This window comes from Anabrus simplex, chromosome 6 (genome assembly GCF_040414725.1).
Source record: "Anabrus simplex isolate iqAnaSimp1 chromosome 6, ASM4041472v1, whole genome shotgun sequence".
Lineage (NCBI taxonomy): Eukaryota > Metazoa > Arthropoda > Insecta > Orthoptera > Tettigoniidae > Anabrus > Anabrus simplex.
In genome coordinates, this window is record NC_090270.1 from 314,192,778 (window position 1) to 314,212,189 (window position 19,412).

General features: G+C 41.0%; 2 non-coding genes across 2 annotated transcripts; both read left to right on the forward strand.

The window, feature by feature from the left end:
* Window positions 1-7,913: 7,913 nt before the first annotated feature.
* Window positions 7,914-8,032, forward strand: LOC136876631 (5S ribosomal RNA). The gene has a single exon (XR_010860660.2). It is a non-coding gene; the product is annotated as a 5S ribosomal RNA (ribosomal RNA).
* A 13-nt stretch (window positions 8,033-8,045) lies between these two features.
* LOC136876627 (5S ribosomal RNA) lies at window positions 8,046-8,164 on the forward strand. The gene has a single exon (XR_010860656.2). It is a non-coding gene; the product is annotated as a 5S ribosomal RNA (ribosomal RNA).
* Window positions 8,165-19,412: the final 11,248 nt, after the last annotated feature.

Here is a 19,412-nt window from a genome sequence, read left to right on the forward strand (position 1 = left end):
GGTGCGATTCTTATAAAAGCAGATTTTATTCTCCCTATTTACACAACATTTTACTAAGATTTTATGTTATTGTGCATGTCTACTTGATATTACCAGAGAATCATGTCTATTATGCCAGTAACGCAATTTGTTTTACGTCGCACCGACACAGATATGTCTTATGGCAACAATGGGATAGGAAAGGCTTAGGAGTTGGAAGGAAGCGGCCATGGTTGCCCATACACTTGTTTGTTGCAAGCCTCCATGTCACCCTATCCTGTGCTAATCTTTTCATTTCTACACAACTACTGCATTCTACATCTGCTCTGGAGCCTGGAGTGAAAATGGGAAACCACAGAAAAGCATCTACAGGGCTGCCGACAGTGAGACTCGAACCCACTATCTCCTGGATGCAATCTCACAGCTGCGCACCCCTAACCGCATGGCCAACACTGCCTGGTTGTCAGTAATGTATTCTGAGATATTTGCCAATGGAGTTTCATAATACAGTAGTAGCTTGAGGCAATTTACATTTATTTATATTTAATTGAATGTGTTGTTGTTGTTGTTGTCATCAGTCCAGGCACTGGTTTGATGCAGCCCTCCATGGCACCCTAACATGAGCTAATCTTTTCATTTCTACATAACTACTGCATCCTACATCTGCTTATCATATTCATATCTTCATCTACCCCTGTCTTCTTACCGCCTACACTTCCCTCAAAAACCAACTGAACAAGTCCCGGGTGTTATAAGATGTGTCCTATCATTCTATCTCTTCTTCTGGTCAAATTTAGCCAAATTGATCTCCTCTCACCAATTTGATTCAGTATCTCTTCAATTATGATTTGATCTATCAATCTCACCTTCAATATTCTTGTGTAACACCACATTTCAAAAGCTTCTATTCTCATTCTTTCTGAGCTAGTTACTGTCCATGTCTCACTTCCGTACAATGCCATGCTCCATATGAAAGTCTTCAGAAACATTTTTCTAATCACTATATCAATGCTTGAAGTGAGCAAATTTCTTTTCTTAAGGCCTTCTTTGATGTGCTAGTCTGCATTTTATGTCCTCCTTACTTCTGCCATCATTAGTTATTTTACTACCCAAGAAACAATATTCATCTGCTTCCTTAAAGACTCATTTCCTAATTTAATATTTCCTGCATCACCTGACTTTCTTCAGTTGCACTCCATTACTCTTGTTTTGGACTTACTTATTTTCATCTTGTATTCTTTCCTCAAGACTGTGTCCATACCATTCAGAAATTCCTTCAGATCTTCTTCAGACTCAGATAAAATAACAATCTCATCAGCAAATCTCAAGGCTTTGATTTCCTCTCCTTGGATTGTGATTCCTTTTCCAAATTCATCTTTGATTTCCTTTACCACCTGTTCTATATAAACAGCGAATATGTAATAATAATTGTTTAAAGGGCCCAACATCTAGGGCATCGGCCCATGTATGTATGTATGTATGTATGTATGTATGTATGTATGTATGTATGTATGTATGTATGTATGTATGTATGTATGTATGTATGTATGTATGTATGTATGTATGTATGTATGTATGTATGTATGTATGTATGTATGTATGTATGTATGTATGTACGTATGTATGTATGTATGATTTCTGTATGATAAATTGTAATCTTGAAGTGTTCTTTCTGGTCAGCATATTTGTAATTTGAAGCTATTCTTCTACATTTTCTTCATGGTATGGCCGAAGTATTCCAGCTATCTTTGTCTGATGGTAGTAAGCAGTTTTTGATCTTTGTCTATCTGGTGCAATACTTACAACCATGATATCATTAGCAGCTGGCTCCTCCTCTTCTTCTTCTTCTTCTTCTTCTTCTTCTTACACAAGGTTGGTGACATGGTGACAACCATGGAATAAGTTATCTTGTTTTGTGTTCCCCATATCAGAGTTACTGTACCATAGACATTGAAAGCCCGCCTGGTGGCGAATATTGTTAAGGCGTTTAAGTCTATATGGTCTAACACCATCATTAGCTGGTTCAAGTCCCGTTGATCGAAAAAATTTCACCATCAGAATATTGGCAGGCAGGGTAGGGGAAGTGGTGATATACAATTTCTAATTTCTAGATTGTGTCCCATAGGCCTGGATTAAATTCCAGAATCTCTCTGCAGTGCTCATAAGGAAAACCTACCTCATTATCATCATCATCATCATCATCCCACATCCCGAGTACAGGTTGCCTATGGGTGTCAAATGTTTTACAATTGGCTTTACGTCACACCAACACAGATAGGTCTTATCCTAACGATGGGAAAGGAAAGGGCTAGGAGTGGGAGGGAATCAGCCGTGGCCTTAATTAAGGTACATTCCCAGCATTTGCCTAATGTGAACATAGGAAAAAATGGAAAACCATCTTCACAGCTGCCGACAGTGGGGTTCGAATCCATTAACTCCCAAATGCAAGCTCACGGCTGTGCACATCTAATCACACAGCCATCATACTCGGTGGGCGTCCAATAGACAGATCTGGATAAATAAATAAATGAACGTTGAATGACTGTCAGAAGTTCCATGTCTAGGATAGTATTTTACAGAGACACTGACATTTCCCTTCTATCTTGCCTTCTAGCAGCTGTCAGTGAATTCATATATCAAAATATCTCATTTATTTTCTTTTGTTCAGGTCAATTGTCATTTGTCGCACCTAGTGGCAGTGTCTGCTAGATGGCTCTGTTGTCTCCATTTGATTTGGTTGTGGGTCATGTTGGGGAGTAGACTTACAAGGGCTGGAAGAAAGTAGTAGCAACATATACGTGGTGTATCTAAATTATGCGGACAAAAAAAAAAGATTAGGGATGTTCTTCATGTTATGTAAAGAACAATGGCAAGGAAGCGATTGTGGCCTTATTTAAGGTACAGACCCAGCATTTGCCTGGTGTGAAAATGGGAAACCACGGTAAACCATCTTCAGGGCTGCCGACAGTGGGGCTCAAACCCACTATCTTCTGAATATTGGATACTGGCCACACTTAAGTGACTGCAGCTATTCAAATTCTCTACTCCAATAAATACACATTTGATATTTAAAATCAGCCTTGTCATCACTTAGAGTTATATAATTATTTAGCACCTAATACACCGTACACGTTTCAAGGACCTTATTGTCCTCTTCCTCAGCAGTTTTTTTCACACTACCAAATATCTCTTGGACCTCTTCACTTATTATTACACACTAAACACCAAAGTTCTAAAAGTCTCGTAACTGATATTTAATGAGTGTCATAAATAAAATTTATTATAAATGTCATAAAAGGACATTAAAACTACACTATTCTGTTTACAATATTCTTAAAATGTTATCCTTTTCTATTATCTAAAAATATAATCAATTTATTAAATGAGTGTCTCTTAAAATGTTTACTAAAATCTTCCAATTCATAGAGCTTGTCCATTAAATGTTGCTGGTATTTCCACCTGTCCTCAAACACTCTGAATCAGATGACAACCAAGGGAGGCCAAGGGCAAAGTGAATGCACTAAACTTTAAATAGAACAACTGACAGAATTTCAGATTTGAGTGTTAAAAGTAATCATTGTCCAATCTGTTAATAGAAGAGAAACATATTGGTCCTGACATCAATGTTCTTCTTACAGGCATGTTGCCTGATGCTAAGATCAACGCCAATTATGTTTAAGTATGGACAACAACATATTCATTTAGGTTGGAAAGAAGAGCTGTCACATCTATATAAGTACTCTCTCCTGTGTCCCGCTGGTGAAGACTACCGCTTTTGATGAAGTACTAGGTCTTCTTATTGATCAGAAGCCAAACTGCAATGTGATTGAATTTCAGACCAATCTGTAGAACAACTCGAGGTATGTAAGGGTTGTGGTGGATAGCATCATGTCATCAGCAAAGCAAATGTTGTTCAACTACTCTCTATTCTTTCTGCAAATTTAATATGATAAAAATAATGCAGTGGTGACGAAGATTTGCACCCACTCATTTGTCATGAAGAATTTTCATCAGTGGGCCAATGCCTCTCTGCATAGTTTGTCACTTCCTGGTGTGAAAGCTACAACCTGTTCTGTGAAGAAATCTTTTGTTTAGCCCAATCTTGAACAAGACTACTACTAAAATGTTTTTATTCCATCCCTGAAGGAGACAGTAAGCCTCCTAGATGGTAACGCCACCTCTCAGGCCAGGGAGATGTGATACGGTGAAGGAGATGTTCGGAGAAGGTGAGGGGGTTGGCGGCAGTGGCCTATACTAGGAATGTCCTGGCGTTCACCTTACAATTGGCTGAACATCGCACTGACACAGACAGGTCATATGGCAATGATGGGATAGGAAAGGCCTAGGAGTGGGAAGGAAGTGGCCGTGGCCTTAATTAAGGTACAGCCCCAGCATTTACCTGTTATGAAAATGGAAAACCATGAAAAACCGTCTTCAGGGCTGCCGATACTGGGGTTCAACCCACTATCGCCTGGATGCAAGCTCACAACTGCGCGGCCCTAACCGCATGGCCAACTTGCCTGGTGCCATTCGCCTTGGTGCAGAAGAATGGAAAACCATGGAATACCATTCTCAGGACAGCTGACGGTGGAGATCGGCCTCTCTTCATCTTCCAAATGCAGAGGCGTAGAGCCACGCAGAGATGTAGCCACCCCTCATCTGCTCGGTTGGCTGGTCAGAATGTAGAATTATTGGACTACGGACCAGCCGTGACCACTTGAGGGCCGAGACCCATTCTGCATCCACCGACCTGTTGAAAAAGACGTCGTCGTCGTCGTCAAGAAGTTATTTCATTCCCCCCAGCGATGAGGGGCGGGCCATCAGCTCAACCAAGGAGCTCTTGGGCCATAGAGCAGGAAAAGAATGGAGAAGGTGAACGGAAAAACCGAGGCGTGTGTCGTACACACCAAAAAAGGAAAAAGTGAGAGAAATAGACTGGCGCAAGGGCACCATCACAACAAGCCGGGACCCAGGGCGAAGCCCCCCAAAGAACCCCGCACAGGCAAACCCCCGCGAACACGAGAGGAAAAAGAGAGGAGAACTTTATTAAGAGGAATGTACCTCGGGCGCGTATTACAGAAAAAGAACGTTAAAGTGAAGAGGTGCTACAGCAGTTACAGTGGTTGTGGGGGGACGGGAAGGGCGGTGGCGGGGAAGGTATAGGGAGAAGGACACGGGTAGGATTGGAGAAGGAGATAATAGAGATTGGTGGTGATGTTAGTGATGGAAGTGGCAAGGAGACGGAGAATTTCCAGGATAGAGAGAGGCGGGAGGCCGGATGGGGGCGGCGGGCGGGCGGGGGGCGAGGGAGGGAGTGAGCGAGAGAGGGGGTGGGAAGGAGAGCGGTCAGTGCGGGGAGGGGAACGAGAAGGCTCCACACGATAGGTCCGCCGGTGAAGATGAACGCCATCAGTCAGCAAGCGGTGGACGTCCTCGGTGGTGGGCAGCTGAAGGCGAACCATAAACGTCGGGCCTTGAGCGTTGAGGATGCGGAAGACACGCCGTACCGGAACCCCTGCTTGGTGAAGATCGTGCAAAAGGTCGCTGCCGGCAATCGCAGGATCAACGCCACGAAGAACACAGCTGAACGACGGAGATAGGGGAGCAGGCGCAGGTTCAGCAGACGCAGTGGCAGAGGCCAGCTGGGCAGGGGTGGCGGTATCCATAAGCTCCGGAGGAGGCAGGGAGGGACTCGGAACGGTCGTAGCGCGGGAAGAGGGGGGGGTAGACATGATGGGAGAGGGATGACTGAAGGTAAGAGTGGCAGTGGAAGGAGACGGGGAGAGACGAACAGAAGTAGTGACAATGGTGGTAGTGGTGGTGGACAGCGGTGGTGTGAGAGGGGGAACGGGAGGAGGACGGGAGGGAGCCGGGACAGCGATAGGGAAGTCAGGATCGGAGGCCAACTGGCTCAAGATATGGTCTGGGGTAGGAAGAGCTTGATACGCGCGGCCAAAGAGCTGAAGGTCACCACGGACGACGGCAAAGTAGGCCAGTTGAGGGTCGTGGAAGAAGACCACGACATCCGGTGAGGGCTGGCCAGAGGAAGCATCTTGAAGGCGGAGAACCACTCGAACAGCGACCCCAGAGTGACATAGCCATTGTCGGATCGCCTCGGGAGAATAGGCAGAGTCCACGTTCTTGACGAGACAGGAAGAGGCCATAGTGGGGAGGCGACAACCAACTAGGCGTCAGCCCAATTTTGCTTGTGTGGGTCGGCTGAGGATGCGCAGAGAAGAGCGCCACCCAGCCGCAAAAAGACGTGGACGGGCGTAGAACGAGTTGAGGGAGAGAGAAAAAAAAAAGAAAAGAAAAAAGACTGTAAAATGTTCGTTCATAATTACAATGTTTGTCAGCTGCATTTGAGAGATAGTAGATTCAAACTCCCCTGTCGGCATCCCTAAAGTTGATTTTTTAAAGTTAACCATGTAACCTTAAAGATTTTCAGTCTGTTGGAAACAATACGAAAAAATAATTATAACACATATAATATACCTGTAAAAAAAAGAATATGTTTTTGACAGACTGAAAATCTTAAAGACATTAACTAAGTCTACCCTCAGAAGTATGGCTTCCTTCTTAACATTTTCACACTGAGCAAATGCTGGGGATATACTTTAGCCCTGACAGAGTCGCGCACTCATTTGTAATATTAGTAGTCATGCGGAGTGTTGATAACACCCCACCTCTCATTTCATAGTACCGGTACTACCTACATAAAGATAAATTCTTCCAAGAAGTAAATGTATAATGTAGATTTACAATAGAGACTAGCATACGAAAATCATAAAATGCGCAATATATATCAACAACAGCGCCATGCATATGAAAATAAAGAAATAATTTCTAAATTTCTGCATTTCAGTACAAAACAAATCAATATATGAATATTTTTTTAATTCCACCCAGTTTCTGTTATCAAACTGAAGTAAGACTGTAACAATGCACTCAACATAACACAACATCAGAAGCTTAGTCTGTATCACTTTGTAGTACACCTGTATCTTGGCAATAGTTTCCACACACATTTCTCATATGAGGCGTCTAGTATCAAAACCGGCCAAGTCACAAAATTTACGAAAATGAGTTAAGGTTATCAATTTGAAGTAGAAGTATAGTACTATCAGGTGAAATAAGAATATGCTTTAAAATCGTCCATGTCTTCATGTTATAGAGCACTGAATTCTCGGTCGTGCAACAGAATCGGCCAAGTCATGCAGCCAGTGAATTCAAAACCGGCCAAGTCAAGGAACAAGCGACAATCTTTATGATGCAGCATTATTGTCTGGAATCTTGTGTTGTTACATTAAGCAACAATGTGATAATATCAGTAGGCAAAATCGTTCCTTGTAATGTATATTCTTTGAAGTCATAATATTTTGTTTTTGTTCGTTTGCAACACTGATTTACGTATTCGCGGGCTTCTTACCGTCATTGGCGCCAAAGCAATCCTATTTCAGGTGTGCTCGTATTTGGTCATTATTGTGTGCTGTAACGTGGATATTGTTCCGAGTGGTGAACTCAAAGATTTACTTTCATACCTTGTAAAATTGTACAAAATTGCAACAAAAACGGCCAAGTCAAAATTTAAATTAACAAAAAATATGGGTTAATTATGAGTTAGATTTCTCAAAACAGCGGAACTTAAATATGAAACCATTAAGGATATAACTGTGAAAAAAAATCTTTTCTGACCATCATTGCTGTGTCTCTACAGATTTTTCGTCCATATTGAAAAATATGCCTTGAGTGACTTGGCCGGTTTTGATACTAGACGCCTCATATGCTTCTAGGGCATATTGTGCACCATGATTGATTTGGAGCTTGTTCCCAGACATTTATTACCTTACTACGGTCATCAGCACCAGTTAGTTTTGCTGTTTTTTCCCCAATTATCTTTGGTAGCCACGTGCCGTTGGCTCAATTCCCTTTTTGCCAACGGCCATACCATGTTGAATACACCGGTTCTTGTCCGAACACTGCAGTTAAGCAACATTGGCCGTGGTCAGTACCTGAATGGGTGACCGCTTGGGAACACCACATGCCGTTGGCTCAATTCCCTTTTTGCTAACGGCCATACCATGTTGAATACACTGGTTCTCGTCCGATCACCGCAGTTAAGCAACATTGGGCGTGGTCAGTACTTGGATGGGTGACCGCTTGGTAACACCACGTGCCGTTGGCTCAATTCCCTTTTAGCCGGCCCCGTGGTCTAGGGGTAGTGTGCCTGCCTCTTACTCGGAGGCCCCGGGTTCGATTCCCGGCCAGGCCAGGGATTTTTACCTGGACCTGAGGGCTGGTTCGAGGTCCACTCAGCCTACGTGATTAGAATTGAGCAGCTATCTGACGGTGAGATAGCAGCCCCGGTCTAGAAAGCCAGGAATAACGGCCGAGAGGATTCATCGTGGTGACCACACGATATCTCATAATATGCAGGCCTTCGGGCTGAGCAGCGGTCGCTTGGTAGGCCAAGGCCCTTCAAGGGCTGTAGTGCCATGGGGTTCGGGGTTTGATCTTTCGTAGGCTTTCAGTATAGCCTCTTCTGTGCATTGTGAGATTCACAAATTCCCTCCCAAGTTCATGCAGGAACATTCAGCGTATAAATTTCATCTCAGGGTTGCTTGAAGAAAATAGGATCTACACATTAATAATGACAATGTCAAAACTTCTGAATATTAAAAGCTTTAATTCTTATGAAGATTCCTTCCAAAAGACAAGGACAGCTGCACGTCCCTAACCGCACAGCCAACTCGCCCGATTAACAATATTTTCATATTACAGAAATCTCTACTGAAAACTCCACAAGCCAAATGGTTGAGACGGTTGCCAGGTCCCATCACTGCTATGTAAAATTAAGTGCTGGTGGTGATTATTATTTTAAAAGGAAGAACAACTTGGTAGCCATCCTCTACTAACACTAAGAAGGAAAAGTGATGAGTTCCGATACTTCGGAAAACAAATGTATCGGCAAAAGAAAGGAATGGACCATGAAGGGCATGAAGATAAGAGACTCCCCAGGCCTCGCAAATCTAATACTGTCGGGGTTGAAAAAGAACAAGAGTTGACCAAGGGAGGGCAGACAGAAAAGATAAGAGCGAGGAACCTGACTCAAGTGGAAGCACAGCCAGACTCAGCTAGGGGAGCCATGGTCGCAACCCATATTCTCAAGATGAGATTCCTTGGTTATCCTTTTAGTCACCTCTTACAACAGACAGGGGATACCATTTTCATTATTCTATCGTCCCCACTTACAGGGGGATGTAAGAATAAGTACTAAAATATGATGCAGATGCATGTTACGTATCTTACATTAAAGCATCTTTATTTGTTTAGTGCGCATTTTTGACCTTATGAATGCCTATTTTAATTATTTTATTTCCTATTTCCTAAATGCTAAATGCTTATTTGCCTGCCTATTTTAGCAAAAAAAAAAAAAAGCCTAAACTTCCGGGTTCTACTGATAATGTTCTGGGCTAAAGCTCTTAACAAAGGTTTCTTGTGTATGTTGAACTGTCAGTCAGCTTGTGACCCTGACATGCCTGCATTACAGTGACGAATAAAAGTGATGACAGTGCGCTGCCTCGTTGTACACCCTGCCTAGTCTCAAACCACTCCGAATATCCATCTATTTGGACACAACTCTGGCAATTTTCATACAGCAGTTTGACTTCTTTCATTAAGATGCTCAATTGCATTACTGTAATAGATGAAATCTGGGTGCGAGTGTACAAACCAGAGCCGATTGTCAGTCAGATGAATGATATCGTCCAGTTTCACCATGATAGTACAAGATGCAACAGAATATGTCACCCATGAAGGTCACACTGCTTCCTGCCCAGGCTGTAGAGTCTACTGAAACAGGACACTGAAGTCTGCTAACAGGATAATTTGGCAGAGTAGGGTATATTTGTTAAGACTCCAGCAAGTTGGCAGTAGAAGTCTTCTTTCCGGTCATTGTCTGAAGTCTGAGTGATTTCAGTCCCATGCTGTTGCTGCTGAGCTCCAGGCAGAGCATCATGACTCTTCTACTTATTCCAGAGGGAAGTTTGTAAAGATGGTGTCTATGAATTTGTTCTTTATTGCAAACTAGCTGTCCCCCCCCCCGAATTGTTTTGAAAATAAAATACAGCCCATGTTACTCACTGGCAATGTAGCTTTCTATTTGTGAAGTAATTTTTAAAATTGCTTCAGTAGTTCTTGAGTCTATCCGTTACAAACAAATATACAAAAGTTTCCTCTTTATAATATTAGTATAGATCTAACTTCATGAAAATGGACTCTGTTTCTTTCTTTCCCCTTCCTAAAGAAAGTGTACCATCCACCTTGGCAGCATAACGGTTAGAATTATTAGCTCCCATCCTCAAAGGCTCAGGTTTGATTCCTGGAATTGTCAGAAATTAAAGAATGGCAGGAGAGCTGGTATCTGGTCTGTCTGAAAAGAGCTGCACCATCTCAGGATGAGGACATGAGTTAACTTAAGAAAGGGCATCCACCACCTCACCCCTTGAGATGACCATCTTCTAATCATCTCGTTTTATGGAGAGCAGCAATATTAACGTTAAATAATTTCAATCCACAGGCTACAAATGCTGTTGAATATTGTGGTTTAGAGTCAGTGTCAGCATCCATCAGAGTATGAAAGTTCCACTAATTTTATTTGTTGAGTTTAACTTCACATGGTGTATCATCTGGATGTGGCTGTTCACCTACAGGGCATCTTTCCTAGCCTCCACACTCCATTCAGAGTGAGCAGAGTGAATCCTAAATAAGACTGTCCAGTCTTAAGTAAAGCACACAAGTCGTTCTGTAGCAAGCCTCAAGCAAAACAACGATCACACGTTCACCATCTATGTGCTGGTTTTGTCACAAAGAATTCACAGCCTACACATTCCTGCTCCCTTCACAATAATCAGGACTTTACTGTGCGTTAGAATCTGTTGTTATTATCCCTCAGAAGATGCCTGTGCAGAAAATTTGCAGTCTCTGACAGATCTAATAATGCTATTGGCTTAACGTCCCACTAACTACCTTTTTTTATGGTTTTTGGAGACTCAGAGGTGCCAGAATTTAGTCCCTCAGGAGTTCTTGTACATGACAGTAAATCTACCGACATAAGGCTGATGTATTTGAGCACCTTCAAATACCACCGGACTGAGCAGGATCGAACCTGCCAAGTTGGAGTCAGAAGGCCAGCGCCTCAACCGTCTAAGCCACTCAGCCCAGCTCTGACAGATCTGAGGCCCAATCCAGTAGCATAGAATTTATGACAACAGGAGACTCCAAGACCACTGCAGCATTCCGTGCTGCATGGACTTTAGTGATGCTCAAGATCGTTGGACCTTTACCGACATCAAAGGTACAAATGAGGTTCCTTGGAGCACAGACTTTAATTTGTTGGTTTGTTTCATTTTTGCATCTTATGGCTACAGGCACCGGTCCCGTGGTATAGGGGTAGTGTGCCTGCCTCTCATGCGGAGGCCGTGGGCTTAATTCCGAGCCAGATCAGGGATTTTTACCTAGATCTGAGGGCTGGTTCAAGGTCCACCCAGCCTACGTGATTAGAATTGAGGAGCTATCTGACAGTGAGATGGCGGTCCCGGTCTAGAAAGCCAAGAATAAGGGCCAAGAGGATTTGTCGTGCTGACCACACTGCACCTCGTAATCTGCAGGCCTTCAGCCTGAACAGTGGTCGCTTGGTAGGCCAAAGCCCTTCAGGCTGTAGTGTCATGGGGGTTAGGGTTAGGTTATGGTTACAGGCAGCATGATTCTTCAAGAGCACTACTGCAAATCAAACAATAACATGGAGCTGCTGTCTATAGCAGTTATGTCCGAAATCCTGCTCCTTCGAATATACCTGTTACAAACGTCTAACCATAAAGAAAGCTGTAAAAGACAAACAAACAAACAAACAAACAAACAAACAAACAAACAAACAAACAAACAAACAAACAAACAAATAAATAAATAAATAAATAAATAAATAAATAAATAAATAAATAAATAAATCAATCAATCAATCAATCAATCATCTGGCTCCATGGATAAATGGTTAGCGTGCTGGCCTTTGGTCACAGGGGTCCCGGGTTCAAATCCCAACAGGGTTGGGAATTTTAACCATCATTGGTTAACTTCCCTGGCACGGGGGCTGGGTGTATGCATTGTCTTCATCATAATTTCATCCTCATCATGACACGCAGATCGCCTACAGGAGTCAAATCAAAAGACCTGCACCTGGCGAGCCTAACCCATCCTGGGATCTCCCGGCGCTAAAAGCCATATGCCATTTATTTTATTTTCAATCAATCAATCAATCAATCAATCAATCAATCAATCAATCAATCAATCAATCAATCAATCAATCAATCAATCAATCAATCAATCAATCAATCAATCAATCAATCAATCAATCAATCCTCATTGGGTTGCATTTAGGGCCATCACTCAGGTGGTAGATACCCTGTCAGTTGTTTACTAAGACTTTTCCTAAATTATTTCAAAGACCTTGGAAATTAATCAAACATTTCCCTTCATAAACTATTCCAATCCCTACTTCCTCTTCCTATAAAGGAATATTTGCCCCAATTTTACCTCTTGAATTCCAGCTCCGTTCATGGCTATTCGTCTACAAATGCCATTTCACGCCATCTCTCCACTCACAGCTCGTAACATATCACTTAGGCAAGCAGCTCATCTGCTTAATCCTAAGTGTTCCCAGCCCAAACTTTGCAACATTTTCATGGCACTACTCTTTTATCGGAAATCACCTAAAACAAATCATGCTGCTTTCTTTTCAATCTCTTCTAGTTCTCATATCAAGTAATCCTGGTATGGGTCCCCTGGAACCAAACTTTAACTGCGGTCTTACCAGAGACTTATATGTCCACTCCTTTACATCCTTAATAATGATATTGTTGTCATTAATGCTTTCACGGCCCGTACTTAAAGACATGATACTGTATAGGCTTTTGGGCTTATGCCGTGTCAAGAAAATTCTTCTTGCAAGCAACGATGACTCCCTAGAACATAGGAGTATTAGAGAAGAGGTTTACGGAGGAAGGAAGATGCACTTTATTCTTCCATGCATACTAATCACCATATCAGCATTAGGATGGGCCAGTCCATTGTCTATAAATAAAATAATCTTTAAGCAGTAGCAGCGATTGGGAATTAGAAGCATGAGCGGGGTGGGGGTAGGGGGCAAAAGAATGTAGACAACAAAAAGTACCCGGGTTTGTGGGATATAGCAGGGAGGAAGGGTGGGGGAGCAGGGAGTATATACATCAAAACTGAAACAAAGCTACAAAATGGTAAGTTTTTTTATGCTCTCTGAGCTAATTTCGACAGAGAGGTAAGGGCTGACAGTTTACCAACTGAAGTGCAGTATTAATACTTTTTGACATTTTTATTCAATACTATACAAGAAAACTTCACCAAAGGAAGAATTTCACATGTAAGAAGGATGGCGTGATTATACAATTAAAAATAATTTAGTATTTGACTACATACTAAGAAACTAACAGACACTAAAGAGATTGCCACGCGCAGCAAGTGAGCAAATCATACCTCAGTGTCCATGACCTTGGCAAAAAAAAAAAAAAAAAAACTCCTGCTACCCTTCCCACAGTACATGCAAAGTGTCCATTACTTGCTGTGGTGCTATGCAAATTGGTTAGCTGTGACAAATGACATTTTATTAATAATTAAAGAAAATAAAGGAAAAAATACTTGGAAAGTCAAGAGGGCTTGTACAAATTTCTTGTTTTAATAACTCCTAGTTTTAGCCGGCTAAAATGGAATAAAAATATAATGCTTTCTCCACAAAGTGCGGGGGACAGCATCCCCCCTAATTGCCACTATTGTCTCTAAGGACCTCTTCTTTGTAGCTCTGAACTTCAGGTATGAAGTAGTTGAAAATCCAGTCAGATGAAATGTCACTTGTAAATGAGGCTTTCTTCGGGTTAGAGAGGATGACAGGCAGCTGGTTAACAACATTTTTCAAAGTGCAAGGCTTTCATGCTTTCCCAATTACCATCGGCTTGAGGCAATGTGTTCTATTAACATTAACACAAAGCATGGCTAAAATTAATTAATTAATTAATTCCTTATGCAATTTTCAGCCTGTTGTGCTGGTTTCTTGTTTCCTCAAGAGTGTTTTCAAGAACATGATAGAACAAGCCAATCTCATCAGAGCTGTAAAGTTGAGACAAAGCAAGCCCTCACATTCAAGATTTTTCTGAAGGAGTCAACTTGTACACTGCTAGATCTTATTGCTTCACCACAGGTTTGCCTATTCATAACTCCATAGCAATTACAAAAGCACCAAAGCCACCCATCACTCGTCTGGAGCTGTATAGCCATGTGCTGTGCCAATTTTTTCTCAGTTGACCTGAGATCAAGACCTTGAACAAAAAAAAAGAAACATTACACCGCTACTGAACAACTGTTTATAATCAGCTTCTTCTGCATAATTGTATGCGGTCAACTCCTTGTGCTTCATATCACTTGCATTTTTAATGGAAACTGTCTAAGTTTGTCTTTATTTCCGTATATTTAAGACTGCCTTGTCGTATGCTCCAGTAAAGTTTTAAATATTCATGTATATATTTATCTTGCATTCATTTGCTTATGTCATACAATAAATAAATTAATTAATAAATCTGTAAATGTCGGACACAATCTGCTTTTGCACTCTGTAAAGTATGTAAAATGTGAGCAACAGATGCAACTGTTTCTGAGGAAGTTTTCTACAAAGGTCTCTACAAAACGTACAGAGTTTCACCTTGTTTTCTTGACACTGTAGAAGCCCAAAAGCCCATAATTATCATGTCTACAAGTATGGGCCGTGAAAGCATCAATGTTAACATTTGTTTTGTTGTTAACTGCAGGCATATTTATTCTTAATTGTCTAAAAATTATCCAATAATAACTTCAACATCAAATGCTTTTTCACTAGCAATGCTACTATTCTATTACTAACTCATGATGCTATGCTACCGGGCAATATCAAACTAGCCACATGGATGCACATGAACAATTATGAGTGTGAAAATATAACCGAAGTTGTAAATCATAGATACTTCCCATTTCTACTGATAGTTATCCATCATATTACTTACACAAAAAAAGAAAAAAAAATTATCTATATTTATTTGTCGAATTCTGTCCATTAAATTGGGGTCCACTGAATTGAGAGTTTAGTGTATTTCATTTCTGTAAAATTCTTTCCAAGCCTCCTCCTATGAGTGAGTTTTGGGGAGACATTCACCAATGTATTTTCTATAAATGTATGTATGTATGTATGTATGTATGTATGTTTTGTTTGCAGGAGTGAATCGGTTCTAAGCAAAGTCAAGCGGTTCCAAGAACAAACTGCTGCCAGGTTTGATAATCATATTTTATTATTATACTCTTAATGGAAAGGAACAAATAAGTGATAAATCAAGTAACATAAAGAACCTCTCTCTCTTATCGTTCCTTCAATTTTTAGGATCGTGTTCTCCGAGGAGGCTGCTGGTCAGTTGTCTCCATTCCTTGCAATCTTTGGCCAGATGTGCTGGACCAAAGATGTTCAACCCAGTTATATTCTTGATATTGTTCGAACATCGAGTGGGAACTCGTCCACAATCTCTCTTGCCGGGAACATTTCCAAGAATGATCAGTTTTTCTATGCTGTCATTCCTACATCACATAGTGTGTCCAAAGAATTGTACAACTCTTTGTTTACATATTGGTAACAATCCAATTCTGAAGTTGAGCTGGTTTATAATGGAATCATTGGTGCAAAATTCTGTCCAAGGTATGCGTAGGTTACTTCGCCCAGCACCACATTTCAAAATAATCAATTTTCTTCAGGTTTGTTACAAAAACAGTCCACGTCTCGGCTCCATAGAGGAAAACCAGACTGGATACTACTCTCATTTTCAGTGGTAATGAGATAGAGCAATCCTTCCATAAATAAGACATATTTGTTATTCTATTTTTGGCCAACCTGTTCTCTTAACCCAATCACATCAGGTTTAATGGTCCCATGCACTCACTTAGAAATCAGATTTAAATCGTCCTCAACACGAGTAAGCCACCCAGTCAGAACTACTGTGCACCGCTCTGAAATAAATGTCTGGCTCCATGGCTAAATGGTTAGCGTGCTGGCCTTTGGTCACAGGGGTCCCGGGTTTGATTCCTGGCAGGGTCGAGAATTTTAACCATAATTGGCTAATTTCGCTGGCACAGGGGCTGGATGAATGTGTCGTCTTCATCATCATTTAATCCTCATCACAACGTGCAGGTTGCATACGGGAGTCAAATCAAAAGCCCTGCATCTGGCAAGCCGAACTTGTCCTCGGACACTCCCGGATAAAAGCCATATGCCATTTCATTTCATTTCTGAAATAAATGCCATAAATGGAACAGAAACCAGAATTTCCATGCAGAGTTATCAGTTAAGCATTCAAAATAACTTTACTCATGAAAAATGACATCAGAACGAAGATTCTGTGTGATAAATCTCAAAACATTCGGGTATATGTAGAGGCATTTCACGCTTTTTGGAGTCTCAATTCATTTATCTTTGTTTTATTTTAAAATTAGTCAGTACATTAATTAATAAATAAATAGTTAATAACTTTAATAAATTAATGTGATTTTAAGCTAAGAAAAATCATAAGATTTTAAAGAGGTGGAAAGGTGGAACTTCTTAAAGTTAAAAGTTGGAATATATATATTTTTTTTTTTTTTTTTTTGCTAGGGATTTTACATCGCACCAACACAGATAGGTCTTATGGTGAAAAAGTTGGAATTTATTTATTTAATTCCACCAGAAGTGGATTGCAGTGTCAAGCTGAAGATTGAAACAGCCATTTCTCACAGTATGGTCTTAGACTGAATAAAAAGAAGACCGAATACCTGGAAACCATCCCAAGCAACGGCTCAATTCAAGTTGATGGAGAAACCTTAAAGAAAACCGTAAGCTTCAGGTATCTAGGATCTCGCCTACAGACTGATGGTGGGACACGAGATGAAGTGTGAAGTAGGCAGCATGGATGAGATGGAGGGAAGTCACAGGTGTACTCTGCGACAGAAGGATGCTACTACATCTGAAGTCCAAAATATACCGCATGATAGTACGTCCTGTTGCTTTATATGGTGTTCAATATAGACCAGCTGACAAAGCTGCAGAGCACCAGTTACACACCATGGAAATGCGCATGCTCCACTTGTCGATGGGCATCATAGTCCTGCATCATGTCAAAAACAACACCGTCCACCAGCAAATGAGCATTGCACCCATTACTGAGAAGGCACGGGAAAAACTTCTCCAATGGTATGGTCACGTCCTGCGTGCTGCACCTGGAACAGTAGCCAATTTCACCCACACCTTTGAAATCAATGGGCAATGACCACGCAGACATCCAAAGCAGCGCTGGCTTGACACAGTGAATGCGTATATGAAAACTGTGGACTTACGACCACACGATGCCCAAGACCATGCAAAATGGCAATCCAAGATTAGATCAGCGGACCCTGCACCAGCAGGAAAACGCTAGGAGGAAGAAGAAGAATAATTCCACCACGGACCAAGATGACATTTATTACTTGAAATATGTGGTATATGATACAGATGTTGATTCCCATAAGGAATCTGAAATATTTGTCCCGAATGAGTAAATTTATAATACCAGTATAAATGGTCCGTTATTGGACATTATAAATTTTCCAGCTAACTCATTCCTGGTTGCCAGCGTTTCGCCCCCGTGTGCTAGATTGGGCTCGTCAGTTAGTACCCAACATACCTACCAAGACGCATGGCTAGTGCATACCGTGGAGGCCACTGCGTAGGCTACTTGAAGCCACCAGCAGTGCCAATGCACTATGAGAGACTTTGTCTCACCATCAAAAATTGATGCCTGCTTGGCCAACAGATGATACAGATGTTGATTCCCATAGGGAATCTGAAATATTTGTCCTGAGTGAGTAAATTTATAATACCAATATAAATGGTCCGTTATTGGACATTACAAATTTTCCAGCTGGGTACCAATTACGAGCCCAACCTAGCACACGGGGGCGAAACGCTGGCAACCAGGAATGAGTTAGCTGGAAAATTTATAATGTCCAATAACGGACCATTTATATTGGTATTATATGTGGTATATTTCGAGCTGTCAGTGGAGAGTTGGTGTAGAATGATATTAGTAGATGAATAAGCTTGATGCAGATTTTTAAAGTAGGAAAGATCATAATATGAAGATAAAGTTGAAATTCAAGAGGACAAACTGGGCAAATTTTCATTTATAGGATGAGGAATAAGAGACTGGAATAATTTATGAGGGGAAATGTTCAATAAATTTAAAAGTTCTTTGAAAATGTTTAAGAAAAAGCTAGGTAAACAACTGATACGGATTATTTAGTTTATTTTCCAGGTTGAACCATGTTGTTGTTTTCTGTACATTATGTACAGTTTGCTGACGTTTCGAGTGCGTTGCAGTATTCTTTGTCAAGGTGACTGAAATACCCCTACTCGATCCAAGGTAATCTGTCTCTCAGGCAGCAATCACATCACAATAGTTGTTCCTGACCTTGGTCTATATATCCTAGTCTTTCTGGCTGACGTAAGCCCCCTGGCTGTCTCGTGGGCACTACTTGTCGATAGATCCAAAAAATTATGAAGAAAGTTGCAGATCAAATATATAAATGTATTATGGAGCAAGTTCTTGAAGAGTAGATCGGCACTGAGCTTCCAAAAGTTTTATAAGTTAGATCAATGAAGTTATTAAAACATATGACATAGAGAAAAAAAAAAACAATTGTGAAGAGAAAAAATACTAAAAAGTGCAATACTGGAACAGATGAGGAGCAGTGCTAATTCCCAAAATTGTACAGTGCCTCATGGACTACAGCTGAACTCTTCAAGAATTTACTCTGTGCTACAATTAGATACGTATTTGATTCTGGACCTCTTCACACACAGTGCTCTCTTAACACATCTAACTTAAGAGACTTTTAGAAGCACAGTGCTGATCTACTCTTCAGGAACTTGCTCCGTAGTACATGTGCGTATTTGATCAGCAACTTCTTCATAATTTTTGGATCTATTGACTGGTAATACTAGTCCCTAAAATTATACAGTGCCTCATAAACTGTAATTGAACTCTTAAAGAATTTGCTCTGCACTACATTTGGATACATATTTGATTCTGGACTTCTTCTCATACAGTACTCTCTAACGCTTATGTCTTACTAATGTTCTTGATCCATGACTTCTTCATGATTGACACGCAGTGCTGATCCTTAAAATTATACAGTGCCTTAAAAACTGCAACTGATAAATACGTATTTGATTTTAGACTTTTTTCATAACATTGTGTTATAGTGCTTCATAAACTGCATCTGACAGTATCATCTAAACGCACAGTACTCCCTAAAGATTTTAGTCT